The sequence below is a fragment of the Mirounga leonina genome, unplaced genomic scaffold (assembly GCF_011800145.1).
Source record: "Mirounga leonina isolate KUSES-001 unplaced genomic scaffold, KU_Mleo_1.0 Mir_91, whole genome shotgun sequence".
Lineage (NCBI taxonomy): Eukaryota > Metazoa > Chordata > Mammalia > Carnivora > Phocidae > Mirounga > Mirounga leonina.
In genome coordinates, this window is record NW_023270839.1 from 46,706,929 (window position 1) to 46,723,463 (window position 16,535).

General features: G+C 37.1%; 1 protein-coding gene and 1 pseudogene across 3 annotated transcripts in view; one reads left to right on the forward strand and one right to left on the reverse strand.

Moving 5' to 3' along the window:
• NEO1 (neogenin 1) overlaps nt 1–16,535 on the forward strand; it is a 258,553-nt gene that overhangs the window by 163,412 nt on the left and 78,606 nt on the right. The gene's annotated exons all lie outside the window — the stretch shown is intronic.
• LOC118003395 lies at nt 11,304–11,987 on the reverse strand (annotated as a pseudogene).

The window sequence follows — 16,535 nt, forward strand, 5'->3', positions numbered from 1 at the left end:
TGGATATTTCTAAGCTGTGAAGTTCCATCTGTGAATTTTTTCAAATTGTTGCAAATCTCCAAAAAAATTCTAATATATTTATTGAAAAAAAATCCACGTATTAAGTGAACTGTGCATTTCCAACCTGTGTTGTTCAAGGGTCTACTGTTGATGTATATGTGCTTGTATGTATAACAAAGTTTTATAAATCTACACAACAATCTGTTAATTGTGCTTATATCTGTGGAGTGAGGTTGAAAATGTCTGAAGGTGGCAAGGGAAGGACAAACAATGTATTGTAAACATTTGAAAAGCCAAATTTAAATTTTTATTTAAAATTTAAAAATTAAATTTGGAATATTACAATCAGGTGTGTAGACATAGTGATTTTACTTTGTTAGGATAGTTTAAAACTTTCTGAGTTTTTATTTCTTGAAAACAAAATGCTATGGGAGAAAAATAAATAGGTTGCTTAGAGTATTTGGCAACTATCTCCAAATATTTTCTTATCTTCAAATATAATATCTTCTATTATAACATTTTTTTCCTGGAAGATGAATCATGTCATATAAGTGCTAAGACCGTGCTAAGACAGGTATAGTTTATTAATATAGTAAAGCAAATTTGTTTTCTTAAACCAAGTATTTTATTGAGTATGTGTACTGTGTAAAAAGAGATTCCTAGTTACCTAGCAGAGACCCCTAATACATAGACCAGAAGGAGAGAGAATATAAAATCGTAGAGTCTGGTTAGAAGGGATTTTAGAGATCCAAGTGTCTAGTTTAGCTGAGCTGGACACTCAGTTCTAAGTGAATTGCCTTATATCACATCACTAGTTAGCATCAAAGTCAGGGCTGATATCTATGTTTTCAGTTTCAGAATTCACTGTTGAATGTTTTCAAGACAAAGATCATTTACAGTCTTTTAATTTCAAGTGCAGTCCTTTGAATCTATTGTGGTTACACTTATGGACAAGCTTTGTCAAGTGTACCATTTTGCAAGGGTGACCATGCATCTAGTGTGCCTGAGACAGTCCTAGTTTATGTCTTTTGTCCCAGCGTAATTATCAAAAGTGCTTTCTTCTCATTCTCATAGTTATCTGGCCCTGGACAGTATATTCTGCAGTTGTTCCAATTATTGCCAATTTATTGAATCTGAAGGGCTGTGAACAGTACCAGGGTAGAGATTTTGAATTATGAATCTAAAGAATTGCAGTGCAAGCTGTGCTAAATGGCAGAGTACTGCTGTAATTCTGAATGGTAAGAAATGACAGACAAGGATGGCTTCTTGAAGAATTTGGCGTTTGAGCTGAGCACAGAAGGAAGAGTAAGACTGTAGATTGGTCAGGTTACACAAAGATGAAAAAGAATGACATTTAGGATGTATAAGTAAGAAGGCTCAAAGTGCATTTGAAGAAGAGCTTACCAGTGTTCAGAAAGTAGGAATACAAGAATATACATCGTGGAAGGTGTATCTAGACCAGCTTATTTAATACCAGGTCAGAAGGCTGGGTGGGATTTGCTGAGTAGCTAGAATACCCCAGCAATTTTTAGGTACATGAAGAAACAAGTAACACTTTGTGTACAAGTAGTACCACAAGGATTGGTCTATTGGAGGTGTGTTGACTGAGTTGAGAGAGAAAAATATAAAATCTGTGATACTGATTAGAAGAATTGTGTGCCACATCAGATAGGATGTTTAAGACCCTCAACTGGGTATTGACAGTGGAAAGAGGAACTCTTATCCCTCAGTGGCTCATACATGGTAAATATTTAATAAATGTCAGATAGATGTTCCTACAAAGGAAGAGAAGACAAGATTTGTAATTTTTTGGATACTTAAGATAAGGGAGAGAAAAAGATTCAAGTTTCACACTAAATACAAGCAGAGAGATTCTCTATATAAGTCCAAGGTTATGATCTTAGTCTACTTAGTTGTCCCCATTACTGTTGAGTTGTGCTGTAATAATTGCTCTGTTTTTAGAGAGCTTTGGAGAGGTAGAAATATAATTAAAATGTGATTTGTTTGTTTAATGTTTAACATTTCATCTTTGACAAAAGTCATGAATTTTGAGGCCATAACTTGTGAGGTCCAGGTAATAACTTAGTGCCTCAATTATGAATTTTGGTTTTAAGCAATTAAATAAAAGTTCAGTAAATGACCTTTCTGGACACAAAGATGGATTTAGACATTATCAGAGAGCCAGTTTGAATTTTAATTTGGTGCTGTTATTTTGTTATAAAGAAAGAATCCATTATGCAGTGCTAAAACACCAGAAGGAAGATAGTATGCCTGAATTATCTTTTAATTGGTAGCTATATTTAAGAGTCGATTACATTACACAATAATATCATAGTTGGCAGAATATCATTTGGGTCTAAAAGACATCACTGACAATCTGGCTGCTTATAGACTTTATTTCATGTAGTTTCAATGCTGGATCAGTGTGTTTTTCATTTTTGGTTATAGTGCTGTTGGTGTTCAGAACAACTCCCATTTTGATGCACGCTTAAGAGATCACCAGAAATTAAAAAGTATGGTATAATTTGATACGCATTTTGAGTTAGGTTTTCCTATAGTATTAGCATTTTAAATGCTACTACTACATCATAACTACCGTAATACTCTCCTCATATGTATGCATATCTTAAGAAACAACCTTTATTTATCACCAGAATCACTCCCTGAGTTTCCTCATCTATAGTGTGTACCTGAGCATTGTAGACCTCAAATATAAAAAGAATGTGAAGAGATTTTTTAGCTGGATTCTAGTATGATGACAAATTTCTCCTAATTTTTAGGATTCCTCTTCATTTTACATTCCTTTACTACAAACTAAGTAATTGATGTTTCTTGTCAAACTTCAAGATCTGGATTAAGTACTGCTGAATCCTATCACTTTTTATATAATCTGAGGAAATAAAAACTGCTAGAATTTGGGCTTCTGAATCTGAATCTTAAAAAAATGCTAATGCTCTTTATCTCTCAGCTATGTCTTGGAAAACTAGTTGTGATTAGAGTTAATGTAAATCATTAAGCACGTTGGAACAAAGTCAGTTTTCTCTTTTTATTGGCCTAAATGGGTAACAAGCAAAAATATCTTTACACATTTTGTCTTTCCTTTTTTCTGGGGTGTTATAATCTTATTGAGGAGACGGCGTTTTGATTTAGGATGAAAGGAGAGAAGGTGATCTTTTTTCCGGGCTCACTGCTGTGGTAGGTGCGTCATTAGCATCTGGCACACCTTTTTTAATGAGCGCTTTTGATGTCAGGAAAATGTCAGATGACTTCCTTAAAATTGAAACATCTCTCCTGCACACAAGAATGGGAGGAGTATTTTGTGTTCATTTTATTTTATAACTTCCTTCAACTGTTTATATAAGTCATTTATTTAAACCAGCAGTTGACTGCAAGGGCTGCTTATCAGAGAACACACCTACCAAAACTCTCCAATAGAGTGCGTTCCTCTGATAGCGGATGAGTTCTTCTCTACCTTTGGGATTTAGTTCCTCAGAGGAAGAACTCTAAAGTCTGTGGGATCATCACATGCAACTTTTATTCCCTTGCTTTGAAATTATTTGAATACTCAAAATATGTAGCCTTGGTAAAGGATTTTTATGAGTTTATGTTCACATTGCATTGTGCCTCTCACCAGTCTCCTAGCTGTTTAGCAGCTGTGCTGGTGGACATTTCAGGTATTTGCATAGTTTGGAATTATTTCATTTTGGAGTGTGCTGTTCTCTCACAACCCTGGAAGACTGTTACTAAATTCATAAGCACCAACTTCCATTGGGCCTCAGATACCTGCAAGATCCTATTAGGTTTTTCTAGTCTACTTCCTTCCCCTTTCTTGCATATCAATTATTTTAAAAACTCTATGCTCTTCATTGGACATTCTTTCCTGCAGACCTACTCTTTTACTGCCAGCAGTTGACCACATTTCTCAATTCATTGGAATTTGAGATTCTTTTTGTGCTGTAATGCATGGTCAGTTTTTTGATGACAGTTCTGTGGGTGTTATGTTTGCTGCTATTACAGTTTGTAAATGTCTGTTAGATCAAACTTGTTAATTGTGTTTGTAAACTCCTTTAGAGCCTTACCTAATTTTTTTGTCTACTTGATCTGCCGATTTTTAAGAAAATAAATTTCTATGAAAGGTATGATTGCAGATTTGTTCAGTTCTTGTATTTCTTTTTTTTTTTTTTTTTAGTTCTTGTATTTCTAACTACCTTTGCTTTGTATATTCAGAAGCTGTGTTATTAATGCATTTGGGATTATGACTTACTTTCCTTGTGGATTATCGTGTTTCATCAAATCTAAGAAGATAAAATGCATCCTGATTTCATAGACTTTAAAATGTGTGAAAAAGTATATCATAGAATCTAGAAAACATGGTATTTATTTTTATCAGCAGGAAACATTCATTTTTCCCTGATTAATTCTTGTTACCTTCAATTATGTTTTGTTCGATATTGACATTACTAAACCTACTTTCTTCTTAATAGCATTGCCTGATAAATACTTTCTTTTATTTTCAAACTTTTGGTGTCCTTTTTTTATTGACTGTAGACAGCTTTACACTTATTTTTATGTCCTTGTGAGTCCTGCCAACCGATCTTAATTGGTTTCTATTTATCAAATGGTTACCTTTAAAATTTTTATGTACATATTTAGCCATATTTTTTTTTAGCAGCAGTTAGGGTTAACCATGATCTCTTCCTCCTCACCAAATAATTAAATACTTCATCACACTTTCACTGCCTTCTTCACACACTATGCCTTCTCCCCAGATACATTCTTTGCACTACAATTTCCACTTTCTTGGGTTTGTTGTTTTAATTTATTTGCTAGAGTGTACCTGGAAGTAAATTTCTCAGAAAGGGTGTGTGAAAAGTAAATTTAAGACCCCATATCTGAAAATATAATATTTGCTCTCATACAAAGCTTCATTATCTTTTTAGTATACTCTTTGGAATCTTTTTCTTGTTCATATAATAGTCGTCTGTTTTATCCTCTGTAAGCTGTGGAATTTCTATCTTTCATCCTTTGAATTCTGCATTTTTGTGATACGGATTATTTTCTTCCTCCACCTCCAATTCATACTGTCCAGCATTGAGTGGTCCCTTTAAAACAGACTTCCATCTAGGGGTGCCTGGGTGGCTCAGTCGGTTAAGCGTCCTACTCTTGATCTCAGCTCAGGTCTTGATCTCAGGGTCGTGAGTTCAAGCCCCATGTTAGGCTCAGCATGGAGCCTACTTAAAAAAATAAAAATAAAAATAAGTACACACAATAAAACACACTTATATGTGTTTAGTTCCAGAAAAATTTTATGATAAATATTTGACCATTTATTGCTCTTGCTGCTGCTTCTTTTATCTCCTCTTAAACTTTTCCTTTACATGTCACTTGTACTTGAGTGTTTTGTTCTGGCAAAATCCCTAGAATTACTTTGCAGTCTACTAATTTGATCTTTATTTAGGTCCAATTTTCTTTTCTGTCTGTATTTTTTAATAAACCTTTAATTTTAGAATAGCTTTAGATTTATAGAAGAGTTATGAAGATAGTACAAAGAGTTCTTACACATTCCACACCATTTCCCCTGTTGTTAACAATGTAAGATGTTAACAACATCTTGGTTGGTATTGGTATTTTTCACAGTTAATTAAACAATATAATGTAAACATACATTTTTTTGTTAACTAAAATTCATACTTTATTCGTATTTCCTTAGTTTTTATCTTACGTCCTTTTTGTTTATCCAGTCCTATCCAGAATGCCACATTACATTTAGTCATCATATCTCATTAGACTCCTCTTGGCTGTGATAGTTTCTCAGAGTTTCCTTGTTTTCGATGACCTTAACAGTTTGAAGGAGCATTGGTCAGATATTCTGTAGAATGTGCTTTTATTAAGAATTGTCTTGATATTTTTCTCATGATTATACTGGGAATATTGTTTTGGGGGAGGAGGACCAAAGAGGTAAATTTCCATTCTCATCACATCATATCAAGGTATAAGCTGTCAACATGACTGACCAGTGTGGATGTTGACCCTGATCACTTGGCTGAGAGTAGTACTTCGCAGGTGTCTCCACTGTGAAGTGACTTCTCTTTTACTTTTCTGTATCATACACTTTGGAAGAAGTCACGGTACACAGCCCACGCTTATGGAGTTGGGAGTCACACACCACTTCCTTTTGGACAGAGTATCTACATAAACTATTTTAAATTCTTCTGTTCAGGAGATTGTCTGTTCTCCCCCATATATTTATTCAGTCATTTGCTAATATTTTCTTAAGGATTTTTGCATCTGTGTTCATGAGATACATTGGTTTTTAGTTTTCTGGTAACAGTTTTGATATTAAGATAATGCTTTATAGAATGACTTGGTAAGTGTTCTTTCTCTTTCTATTTTTGCAAAGATATTATGGGGCATTAGTATTATTTGTCCTTTGTGAAATTCACCAGTGAATTCACCAGTGAAACTATCTGGGCCTGGTTCTTTCTTTATAGAAGTTTTAAATTGGGGCACCTGGGTGGCACATACAGTTAAGCAAACAACTCTTGGTTTCAGCTCAGGGCATGATCTTGGGGTCGTGAGATCAAGCCCTGCATCGGGCTCAGCTCGGAGTCTGCTAGAGACACTCTGTCCCTCTGCCTCTCCACACTACTCGCTCTCTCGCTCTCAAAAATAAATAAATCTTTTTTTTAAAAAAGAAAGTTTTAAATTATTGACTTCATTTCTTTAATAATCATAGGGCTGTTGAAGTTATCTATTTCTTCTTGTGTGAGTTCTCATAGCTCATGTTTTTTTTAAGTATTTGGTCTGTTTTATCTAAGTTACTGAAATGTGGACATAGAGTTATTTGTAGTATCCCCTTATTATCCTTTTAATGCCTGTGAGAGCAAGGGTGATGGCCCTCCTTTCATACCTGGTATTAGTAATTTGTGGCTCTTTATTTTTTTCTTGGTGCCTGGCTAGAGTTTATCAGTTTATTGATATTTTCAAATAAGCAGCTTTTAGTCTTGCTTTTTCTGTTGTTTTCCTGTTTTCATTTTCATTAATACTGTTCTAATTTTTATTATTTCATTTTTTCTTCTTGATTTAGGCTTAATTTGCTCTTCTTTCTGTAGTTTCCTAAGGTAGAAACTTAGGTTACAGACTTAAGGTTTTTTTTTTTTCTTTTTTAATGTATGCATTAATGCTGTAAATTTTTCTCTAAACACTGCCTTTGTTGTTTCCCACAAAGTTTAATAAGTTGCATTTTCATTTTCTTTCAGTTCAAAATATTTTCTAGTTTTCTGTGTGTCTCCCCCTTTGACCCATGTATTATTTAGATGTGTATTTATTTTTAAATATTTGGGGGTTTCCCATCTATATTTCTGTTACTTATTTCTAGATTAACTCCACTGTGGTCAGAGAACATACTTTTTTTTTATGTTAATGACCATACATTACATCATTAGTTTTTGATGTAGTGTTCCATGATTCATTGTTTGTGTATAACACCCAGTGCTCCATTCAATATGTGCCCTCTTTAATACCCATCACCAGGCTAACCCATCCCCCCACCCCCCTCCCCTCTAGAACCCTCAGTTTGTTTCTCAGAGTCCGTAGTCTCTCATGATTCGTCTCCCCCTCCCAATTTCCCCCCCTTCATTCTTCCCTTCCTACTATCTTCTTCTTTTTTTTAACATATAATGTATTATTTGTTTCAGAGGTACAGGTCTGTGATTCAGCAATCTTACACAATTCACAGCGCTCACCATAGTACATACCCTCCCCAATATCTATCACACAGCCACCCCATGCCTCCCACCCCCCACCACTCCAGCAACCCTCAGTTTGTTTCCTGAGATTAAGAATTCCTCATATCAGTGAGATCATATGATACATGTCTTTCTCTGATTGACTTATTTCACTCAGCATAATACCATCCAGTTCCATCCACGTTGTTGCAAATGGCAAGATTTCGTGGTTTTTTGATGGCTGCATAATATTCCATTGTATATATATACCACATCTTCTTTATCCATTCATCCGTCGATGAACATCTTGGCTCTTTCCACAGTTTGGCTATTGTGGACATTGCTGCTATAAACATCGGGGTGTATGTACCCCTTCGGATCACTACCTTGTATCTTTGGGGTAAATACCCAGTAGTGCAATTGCTGGGTCGTAGGGTAGCTCTATTTTCAACTTTTTGAGGAACCTCCATCCTGTTTTCCAGAGTGGCTACACCAGCTTGCATTCCCACCAACAGTGTAGGAGGGTTCCCCTTTCTCCGCATCCCCGCCAACATCTGTTATTTCCTGACTTGTTAATTTTAGCCATTCTGACTGGTGTGAGGTGGTATCTCATTGAGGTTTTGATTTTTTAATGATTTTTATCCTTTTAAATTTGTTAAAATGTGTTTCATGGCCCAGATGTTGTCTCAGGGAATTCCCATGTAAGTTTATGAACAACATGCATTGCCCTTTTGTTGGCTGGAATATTTTTTAAATGTCAGTTGGATCAAGGTGATTGGTAATGCTATTCAGGTCATCTATATTCTTACTGATTTTCTTTCTGCTTAGTCTACAATTTACTGACAGAAAGCTGTTTAAACTCTCCAATTATAATAGTGAATTTACCTATTTCTGTTTGCAGTTCTATCAATTTTTGCTTTATGTACTTTGGGATGCTTTTTGGGGTGCATATGTGTGTAGGATTGTTATATTGTCTTAGAGAATTGAAAACTTTTTCATTATGTAATGCCCCCCATATTCCTAAGTAATCTTCCTTATTCTGAAGTTTGCTTTGTCTAAAATTAATAAAGCTAGCTATTCCATTTTTCTTTTGATTAGTGTTAGCATTTTATATCCTTCTTCATCCCTTTACTTTTTCTTTTTACTGAATTCATTATAATTTTTAGTCATGTAGTCTTCTAATCAAGGGATATTTAAACTACCACCACTAACACATGAAGATCTTTTAAAAAAACTATGTTTATATAAAAAGGGATCCTCCTCAAAATATTGGAGTTATTGTTCTAATCTGTACCAAAAAGATGTTTCTAACTCAGCTGAGCTTCCTTGGACAGGGCCTAAGAAGAGAGTTTGTAATCTGCTTCCTGATCACGTCCCTTTCATCCCTTGAATATTATAGTGTACCGGCATTGCCCTAGCCCATGGCTTTCTGTTCCAGCTATCATTGTCCTTTACTTCTTCTCTATCTTATCTTCTCCCGCCAATATTCTTTTCCCAGTTTTTTTGATTGCAGTAAAATACATATAACGTTTACTTTCTTGACCATTTGTAAGTGTACAGTTCATTGCCATTAAGTACATTCATATTGTACACCTGTTACCACAGTCTGTCTCCAGAACTCTTTTCATCTTGCAAAACTCTAACTCTCATAGACTGTCTTTTTTTTTTTTTTTTTAAGATTTTATTTATTTGACAGAGAAAGACACAGCGAGAGAGGGAACACAAGCAGGGGGAGTGGGGGAGGGAGAAGCAGGCTTCCCACTGAGCAGGGAGCCTGATATGGGGCTCGATCCCAGGACCCTGGGACCATGACCTGAGCTGAAGGCAGACGCTTAAGGACTGAGCCACCCAGGAGCCCCTGTCCATCTTTTTGTGACTAGCTTATTATACTAGGCGTAACGTCCTCAAGGTTCATCCGTGCTATAGCATATGTCAGAATTTCCTATCTTTTTAAAACTAAACAGTATTCCATTGTATGTATATATAACATTTTGCTTATCCTTTCATCCATCAGTGGATACTTGGGTTGCTTCCACATTTTAGTTATTGTGAATAATGCTATGAACATAGGTGTACAGTTCTTTTGGATTTATACCTAGTGGAATTGCTAGATCCTGTGAATTCTATTTTTAATTCTTTTGAGGAACTGCCATTCTGTTTTTCATTGTGGCTGTACCATTTTACCATTTTACATTCCCACCGGCAGTGCACAAGTGTCCCATTTCCTCTACATTCTTGCTAACACTTGTTATTTTCTGTTTTTGTTGTTTTTGTTTAATAGAAACCATACTAATGGACGTAAAGTGGTCATCTCTTTACTTTTAAATGGGTTTAAAATGGGTTTCTTATAGACAACATGTCTATAGTTAGATCTTGTTTTTTTAATCCATTTGGACTGTCTCTGTCATTTAATAGGTATATTTAGACTACTTATGTTTAAACTGATTATTGATGTAGTCAGATTAATAGCTATTGTGTTTGTATCTGTTTTCTTTCTATTCATTAATTTTTTTGTTGTTTCTTTCCCCTCTCTTTTTCTGCCTTCTATGGTTTTGAGTATTTTACATGATTCCATTTCATCTCTCTTAGTGTCAGTTATACTTCTTTTTAAAAGTTTTTGGTGAGGAGCGCCTGGGTGGCTCAGTCGTTAAGCGTCTGCCTTCAGCTCAGGTCATGATACCAGGGTCCTGGGATCGAGCCCCTCATTGGGCTCCCTGCACAGCGGGAAGCCTGCTTCTCCTTCTCCCACTCCCCCTGCTTGTGTTCCTGCTCTCGCTCTCTCTCTCTCTGTCAAATAAATAAATAAAATCTTTAAAAAATAATAATAATAAAATAAATAAATAAATAAATAAAAGTGTTTGGTGATTGCCCTAGACTTTACAAATATATTTTTAACTAATCTATGTTCATCTTCAAATAACACCATAATAACACTTCTAATAACACTTCAAATAACTAATCTATGTTCATCTTCAAACAAAGACTGCTTCTTTTAGTGTAAATACTTTATAACAGAATATTTCCAATTCCTCCTTCCCGTTCCTCTGTATTGCAGTTACTCGTTTCATTTATCCATATTACTGCTTTAAGCAGTTACCTTTTAGATTAGTCAAGAATACGAAAAACAAAAGATTTTATCTTAGGTTCATTTATTCCTTCTCTGACACTCTTTTTTTAAATGTAGATCCAGGTCTTTGGTTTAATTTTTCTTCTGCTTAAAGAATTTCTTTTAACATCTTTTTCAGGACAAATCAACTAGTGGTAAATTCCATCAGTTTTTTTTTGAAATGCATGACAAAGTCTTTATTTTCAAATGATTATCAGTACACCAAGTAAGAACATGTATACAAGTTCTTGAATTCTATCATCTAATAATTTTGATTAAGAGAAACTAAGAGCAGCCCGAACAATATATACTAGTATTTGCTATTCCACCCTTAGCCGAAAGGACAACTTGAGGCCAGCAGCTGCTTCACACAAGTTACAGTAACTATTCACTACTTTTCATAGAGAAAGCCCCTGACCTTCAAGAAAGCTTTAGGGGGAAAAAAATGTAATCCCTTTCTTTCTTTAAACAGATTTTTTTTTTTTTTTTACTACATCTGAGAAAGAAAAAGTACTGATACATATGTTGCTTGAGCTAAAAGGCATAGGAAAACAGACAACGTATACACATTAAATTTCTAAGAAATATGAGGTAAAAGGAGAGAATCTTTGGATAAGCTCTACGTTTGTACAAATAAGCTAGATTTACTATTCTCCAAGAAGTGAAGGGACCTACTACATAATATACAGAAATAGTTTAATGCCTTTTCACAAGGATGTAACTACTCAAGCTTTGCTGAAGCTTCGTATCCCATGAAGGCACCTAACATGCCAATCTGCACGCAGAGCTGCTCCTTCCTCCCCTATCCATTTATGTGGTAGTTTTCATGGATTTCTGGCCGGATGTCACAGACAAAGACCAGCAGGTTATCCAAGACTTTATCCCTGTTCTGCTGGAAGTAGGCCTGGAGGATGGTCATCTTCTCCTGGGTCTTCTCCACTTCGGTGCTGCAGCTGCCATGGGATCCCAGAGCCGCAGCTTCCCTGGCCTTGAACTCCTTCTCTCTTTGCAGGCGGTATTGTTCAGTTTCCCTGAGCTGCTTCTTTGGCCTGCTTCAGCCTCCGGTTCTTTTGCTTGTGGGCCTCTGACACCTTCTCTGCAGCCCGCTTCTCGGCCTGCAGCAGCTGCTGGATGCCCTGCGACTGGCTGGCCATGGCAGGGGCGACTCTGAGGCCGAGGGATGCGGCCTAAATCAGTTCCAGCAGGTCCCTTCCCATCAGTTTTTGTTTGTCTGAGAAACTGTTTCTCCTTCACTTTTGAAGGATAGTTTTAGAATAGAGAATTAGATAGATATAGAATATAGATACAGAATGCACAGTTGGTGGTTATTTTTTTCTTTCAACACTAAAGATTTCATTTCACTCTCTTTTTTCTTATGCGTTTTTTTGATTAGGAAGTTCATTATAATCTTTACTGTTCTTCTACAGGTAAGGTGATTTTTTTTTCCATGCTGACTTCTTTCAAGAATTTCTCTTTGTCTTTGGTTTTCAGTGATTTGAATATGGTATGTTTAGGTATGATTTTTTTTTTTTTTTTACATTTATTTGGTGTTCTCTGAGTCTCCTAGATACGTGGTTTGGTATTTGTCTAATTAATTTTGGGAAGTTCTCAGCCATTATCACTTCAGATACTTTTTTCTGCTCCATTGTCTCTTTGTTCTCCTTCTGGTATTTCAGTTAGACATATGTTCTACTTTTTGATATTGTCCCACCGTTTTTAGATGTTCTGTTTTTTTTTTCATTCTTCTTCTTTTCATTTCAGTTTGGGACCTATCTTCAGATTGATTCTTTCTCAGCCATGTCAAGTCTCAGCCCATTGAAGGCATTCTTCTTTTCTGTTACTGTGTTTTTTATTTGAAGTATTTTGTTTTGATTCTTTAGAGTTCTGTCTCTTTGCTTACTCATCTGTTCTTATATGTTATCTACCTTTTTCATTAAAGCCCTGAGCATATAAGTCATGGTTATTTCACATTTCCTATCTGATAATTCCAACATCTATGTCATAAGATACTGTTCTGATGGTTGTTTCATTTCCTCAGACTGTTTGTGGTGTGTTTCTTCCCTTGCCTTTTGGCATACCTTGTAATTTGTTGTTGAATGTTAGGCATCTTGTTTCAGGTAATGGGAACTGAGATAAATAGGCCTCTAGTGTGAGGATTTATGTTAATCAAGGTAGGAACTGGGTTGTGTTTAATGTTTATTGTAGCTGTAGATATCAGGGGTTTCAAATACCCCTGTTGTACTTGATTTATTGGCCTTTCCTTTTGACTTTAGAACTTTACCATGTTCTGTTCCTCAGAGAGTTTCATACAGTTCTTTCACCTGTAATCCACTGTTACTTTCCTTGAGTCCCATTTGTGTGGTGTTGAGATATGAACAAGGAGTACCATTTTATGATTAAGTCTCAGATTTTAAATGGGCTTGTGTCTCCTGGCTGTGACCATCACAAGTGGTATAGCTTTTCCCCCTACTTCCCATTCCCTTCCTTGCTGATAGTGTTTCCGATCTATTCCTTAAAGCCCTGTCCTGTGCTGACTGTAGGTTGTTGTATTCTGCCCTCTCTTTGCCCCCCACTCCTCTTAGGTGAAATAAGAAACCTATAAGTTGGAGGGGGTAGAACTTCCATTCTCTAGCTGGAATAAGGTTTCAAAATGGTGCTCTAGCAAAGTCTTTTCTTCTGGAAAGTTGGCCTTTGTTATGGAAAATGCTCTGGGCATTTTTCACAGTTGTTACTCGACCCGTCTCCCCACCCCCATATGGGAGATCTTTTTTGGATCCTCATGGTGAGAACCTGGTAGAGTTTCTAGAAGGAATGCCCACAAAGATATACATCATCTGTAAGACTGTGGCCTCCAGGAATTTCTTATTCTTTTTTTTTTTTTAAGATTTTATTTATTTATTTGACAGAGAGAGAGCACAAGCAGGGGGAGTGGCAGGCAGAGGGAGAGGGAGAAGCAGACTCCCCACTGAGTAAGGAGCCCGATGTGGGACTCGATCTCAGGATCCTGGGATCATGACCTGAGTGGAAGGCAGACGCTTAATCTACTGAGCCACCCAGGTGCCCTGGAAATTTCTTATTCTTACAATAGTCCACACTCAATCTCCAGCAGTTCATCAAAATTACCATTTAAGTGTCCTATCAGTTCATGTCTCCAGTGGCTTCGACTTTGTGTAAGCAGATCTTGGTTGCTCTATCTCTGTGGACACACCAGCTTTCCGTATTTGGGGGTGGCAGTTTGGCTTGTCATCTTAGTTCTCTGATGAATCCAAGTTGTTCATTTTAAGTTTCATTCTTTTTTAAGTTTGTCCAGCTTTTTCCTGGACAAGAATGATGACTTTCAAGCTCTTTACATACAGGACTGAAAACAGACATCTCTCCTGCCTATATTTTTAATTTCTAAGGTCTCTTAATGTTTTGCAAATAATGAGCTATTCTTGTTTTATGGTATTCAGATCTTTAACATCTTCTTTTCTCTTTTTTTGAAGTTTGTATTTATTTATTTAAGATTTATTTATTTATTTGACAGAGAGAGAGAGCACAAGCAGGGAGAGTGGCAGGCAGAGGGAAAGGCAGGCTCTCTGCAGAGCAGGGGGAGCCTACTGCAGGACTCGATCCCCGGATCCCGGGATCATGACCTGAGCCAAAGACAGATGCTTATCTGACTGAGCCACCCAGGCACCCTTACGTTTTTCTTTAAATTCCAGTTAACATACAGTATAATAATTAGTTTCAGGTGTACAATACAGTGATTCAGCATTTCCATGTAACACCCAGTGCTCATCACAACAAGTATATTCCTTAACCCTCCTCACCTATTTAACCCATCCCCTACCCACCTCCCACCCCCAAAAAAAGAAAAAAACTCTTAAAAACATCTTTAACATCATTTTTTTTTAAGATTCTATTTCCTTGAGAGAGAGAATGAGAGAGAGAAAGAACACAAGTGGTAGGGGGAGGGGCAGAGGGAGAAGCAGACTCTCCGCTGAGCAGGGAGCCCGATGCGCCCAGTACCCTGGGACCATGACCTGATCCTAAGACAGACGCTTAACTGACTGAGCTACCCAGGCACCCCGATCTTTAACATCTTTTAAAGTTTTCTTCCATTTTCTTATTCTGTTCTCTTGGTTATTATTTCTTTTATTGAGTTTTGTACCTCTTTTTCATTGTGTTAGTTCCAAATGCTTTAGCTTCCTATGCATATTTATCTTTATCCTTGTTTGCTTGTTGTTTACCTATGTAGTCTATTCATGAAAGTTTGCCCTAAGTACTCTTTTCGGGAAAAGGGTTTTAGGTCAAGGGTAACACCAGGGCAGTGTGTGACTCAGTGTGAGCAGAAGGGGAAACATCTGGCCCAGGTATCCCAAAGATTGTTCTTTACTTAATTGCCCATGTGTTTTCTCATGTCTTTAATCTGTGAAACATGTCTGGGCTTGCTCTTATCTGCTCATTTAAAAAATGTTTTCTCCTTTGTCAGATTGGGCTGTAGATTTACTCTATTCTTTTGTTTTCACCAAACCACTTCCTATTTTTTAAGAAGTCCTCAACATTTTAATTTTAAGGATGGCATCTTTTCTTCTCCAGCTATTTTTTTCTGTAATTTCAAGAGATTTGGATTGAAGGAGAAAGTAACTTAATAATAGATTTAACTACTCCCGTTGTTAATAATGAGTTAATACTAATTGCACATTTACTCTCATAGGGTTTCTGGACTGTATTCCAACATGAGGAGAGGTCGCCCCCGATACCAAAGCAATTCTTGGACACCAGCAGGCGTGTTCAAGAGTTCAACTCAACTCTCACACTGTCTGCTCAGAGATAGCATCAGATTCCACAGGTTAAGGGCTCAGTCCTACAGCACTCCTCCCCCCACCCCGCACCCCCGCTCCCCTGACCCCACCACCACCTTCAGACACTAGTCCCAAGTCCCAGGCTGTCACTTGTGCTTCTGACCAACTGACTACAGATTGCAGTTCCAGTGACCTCCTCCTTAGGTTCAGTTAATTTGCTAGAGTGGCTCATAGAACTTAGAGAAACACGTTTACCAGTTTATTAAAGGATATGATACAGGATATGAATCAACAACCAGTGACGACATACATAGGTCAGGGTGCCAAACAAAGGAGCTTCTATCCTCATGGAGCTTGGGGTCTGGCTTGTTGACATGTGAGAGTGTTCTGGTTCCCCAAGCATGGAAGCTCTCCAAAAAAGGTCAAAAAGCTGTCCTCTTGTTTTTTGGGGTTTTTTTAAGATTTATTTATTCTGAGAGAGAGAGAGCGAGTGCACGTGAGTGGGGGGAGGGGCAGAAGGAGAGGGAAAGAATCCCAAGCAGACTACCCACCAAGCACGGAGCCGGATGCAGGGCTCAATCCCATGACAGTAAGCTCATGACATGAGCTGAAACCAAGAGTCGGATGCTCAACCAACTGAGCCATCCAGGTGCCCCTGTCCTTTTGGGGTTTTATGGAGGCTTCATTACATAGTCATGATTGGTTAAGTCACTGGCCATTGGCTGATTCAACCTTCACCCTTCTTCCCTCCTTAGAAGTGGTGGGAGTTGGGAGGTGTACTGAAATTTCCAAGCCTTTAATCATATGGTTGGTCCTTCTGGCAACCAGCCCCCACCTTTGGGTGGGTTCCAGAAGTCACCTTCATTAATAACTAGATACCCATTTTACCTTTATGGCTCTGAAGCGTTTTCAGGA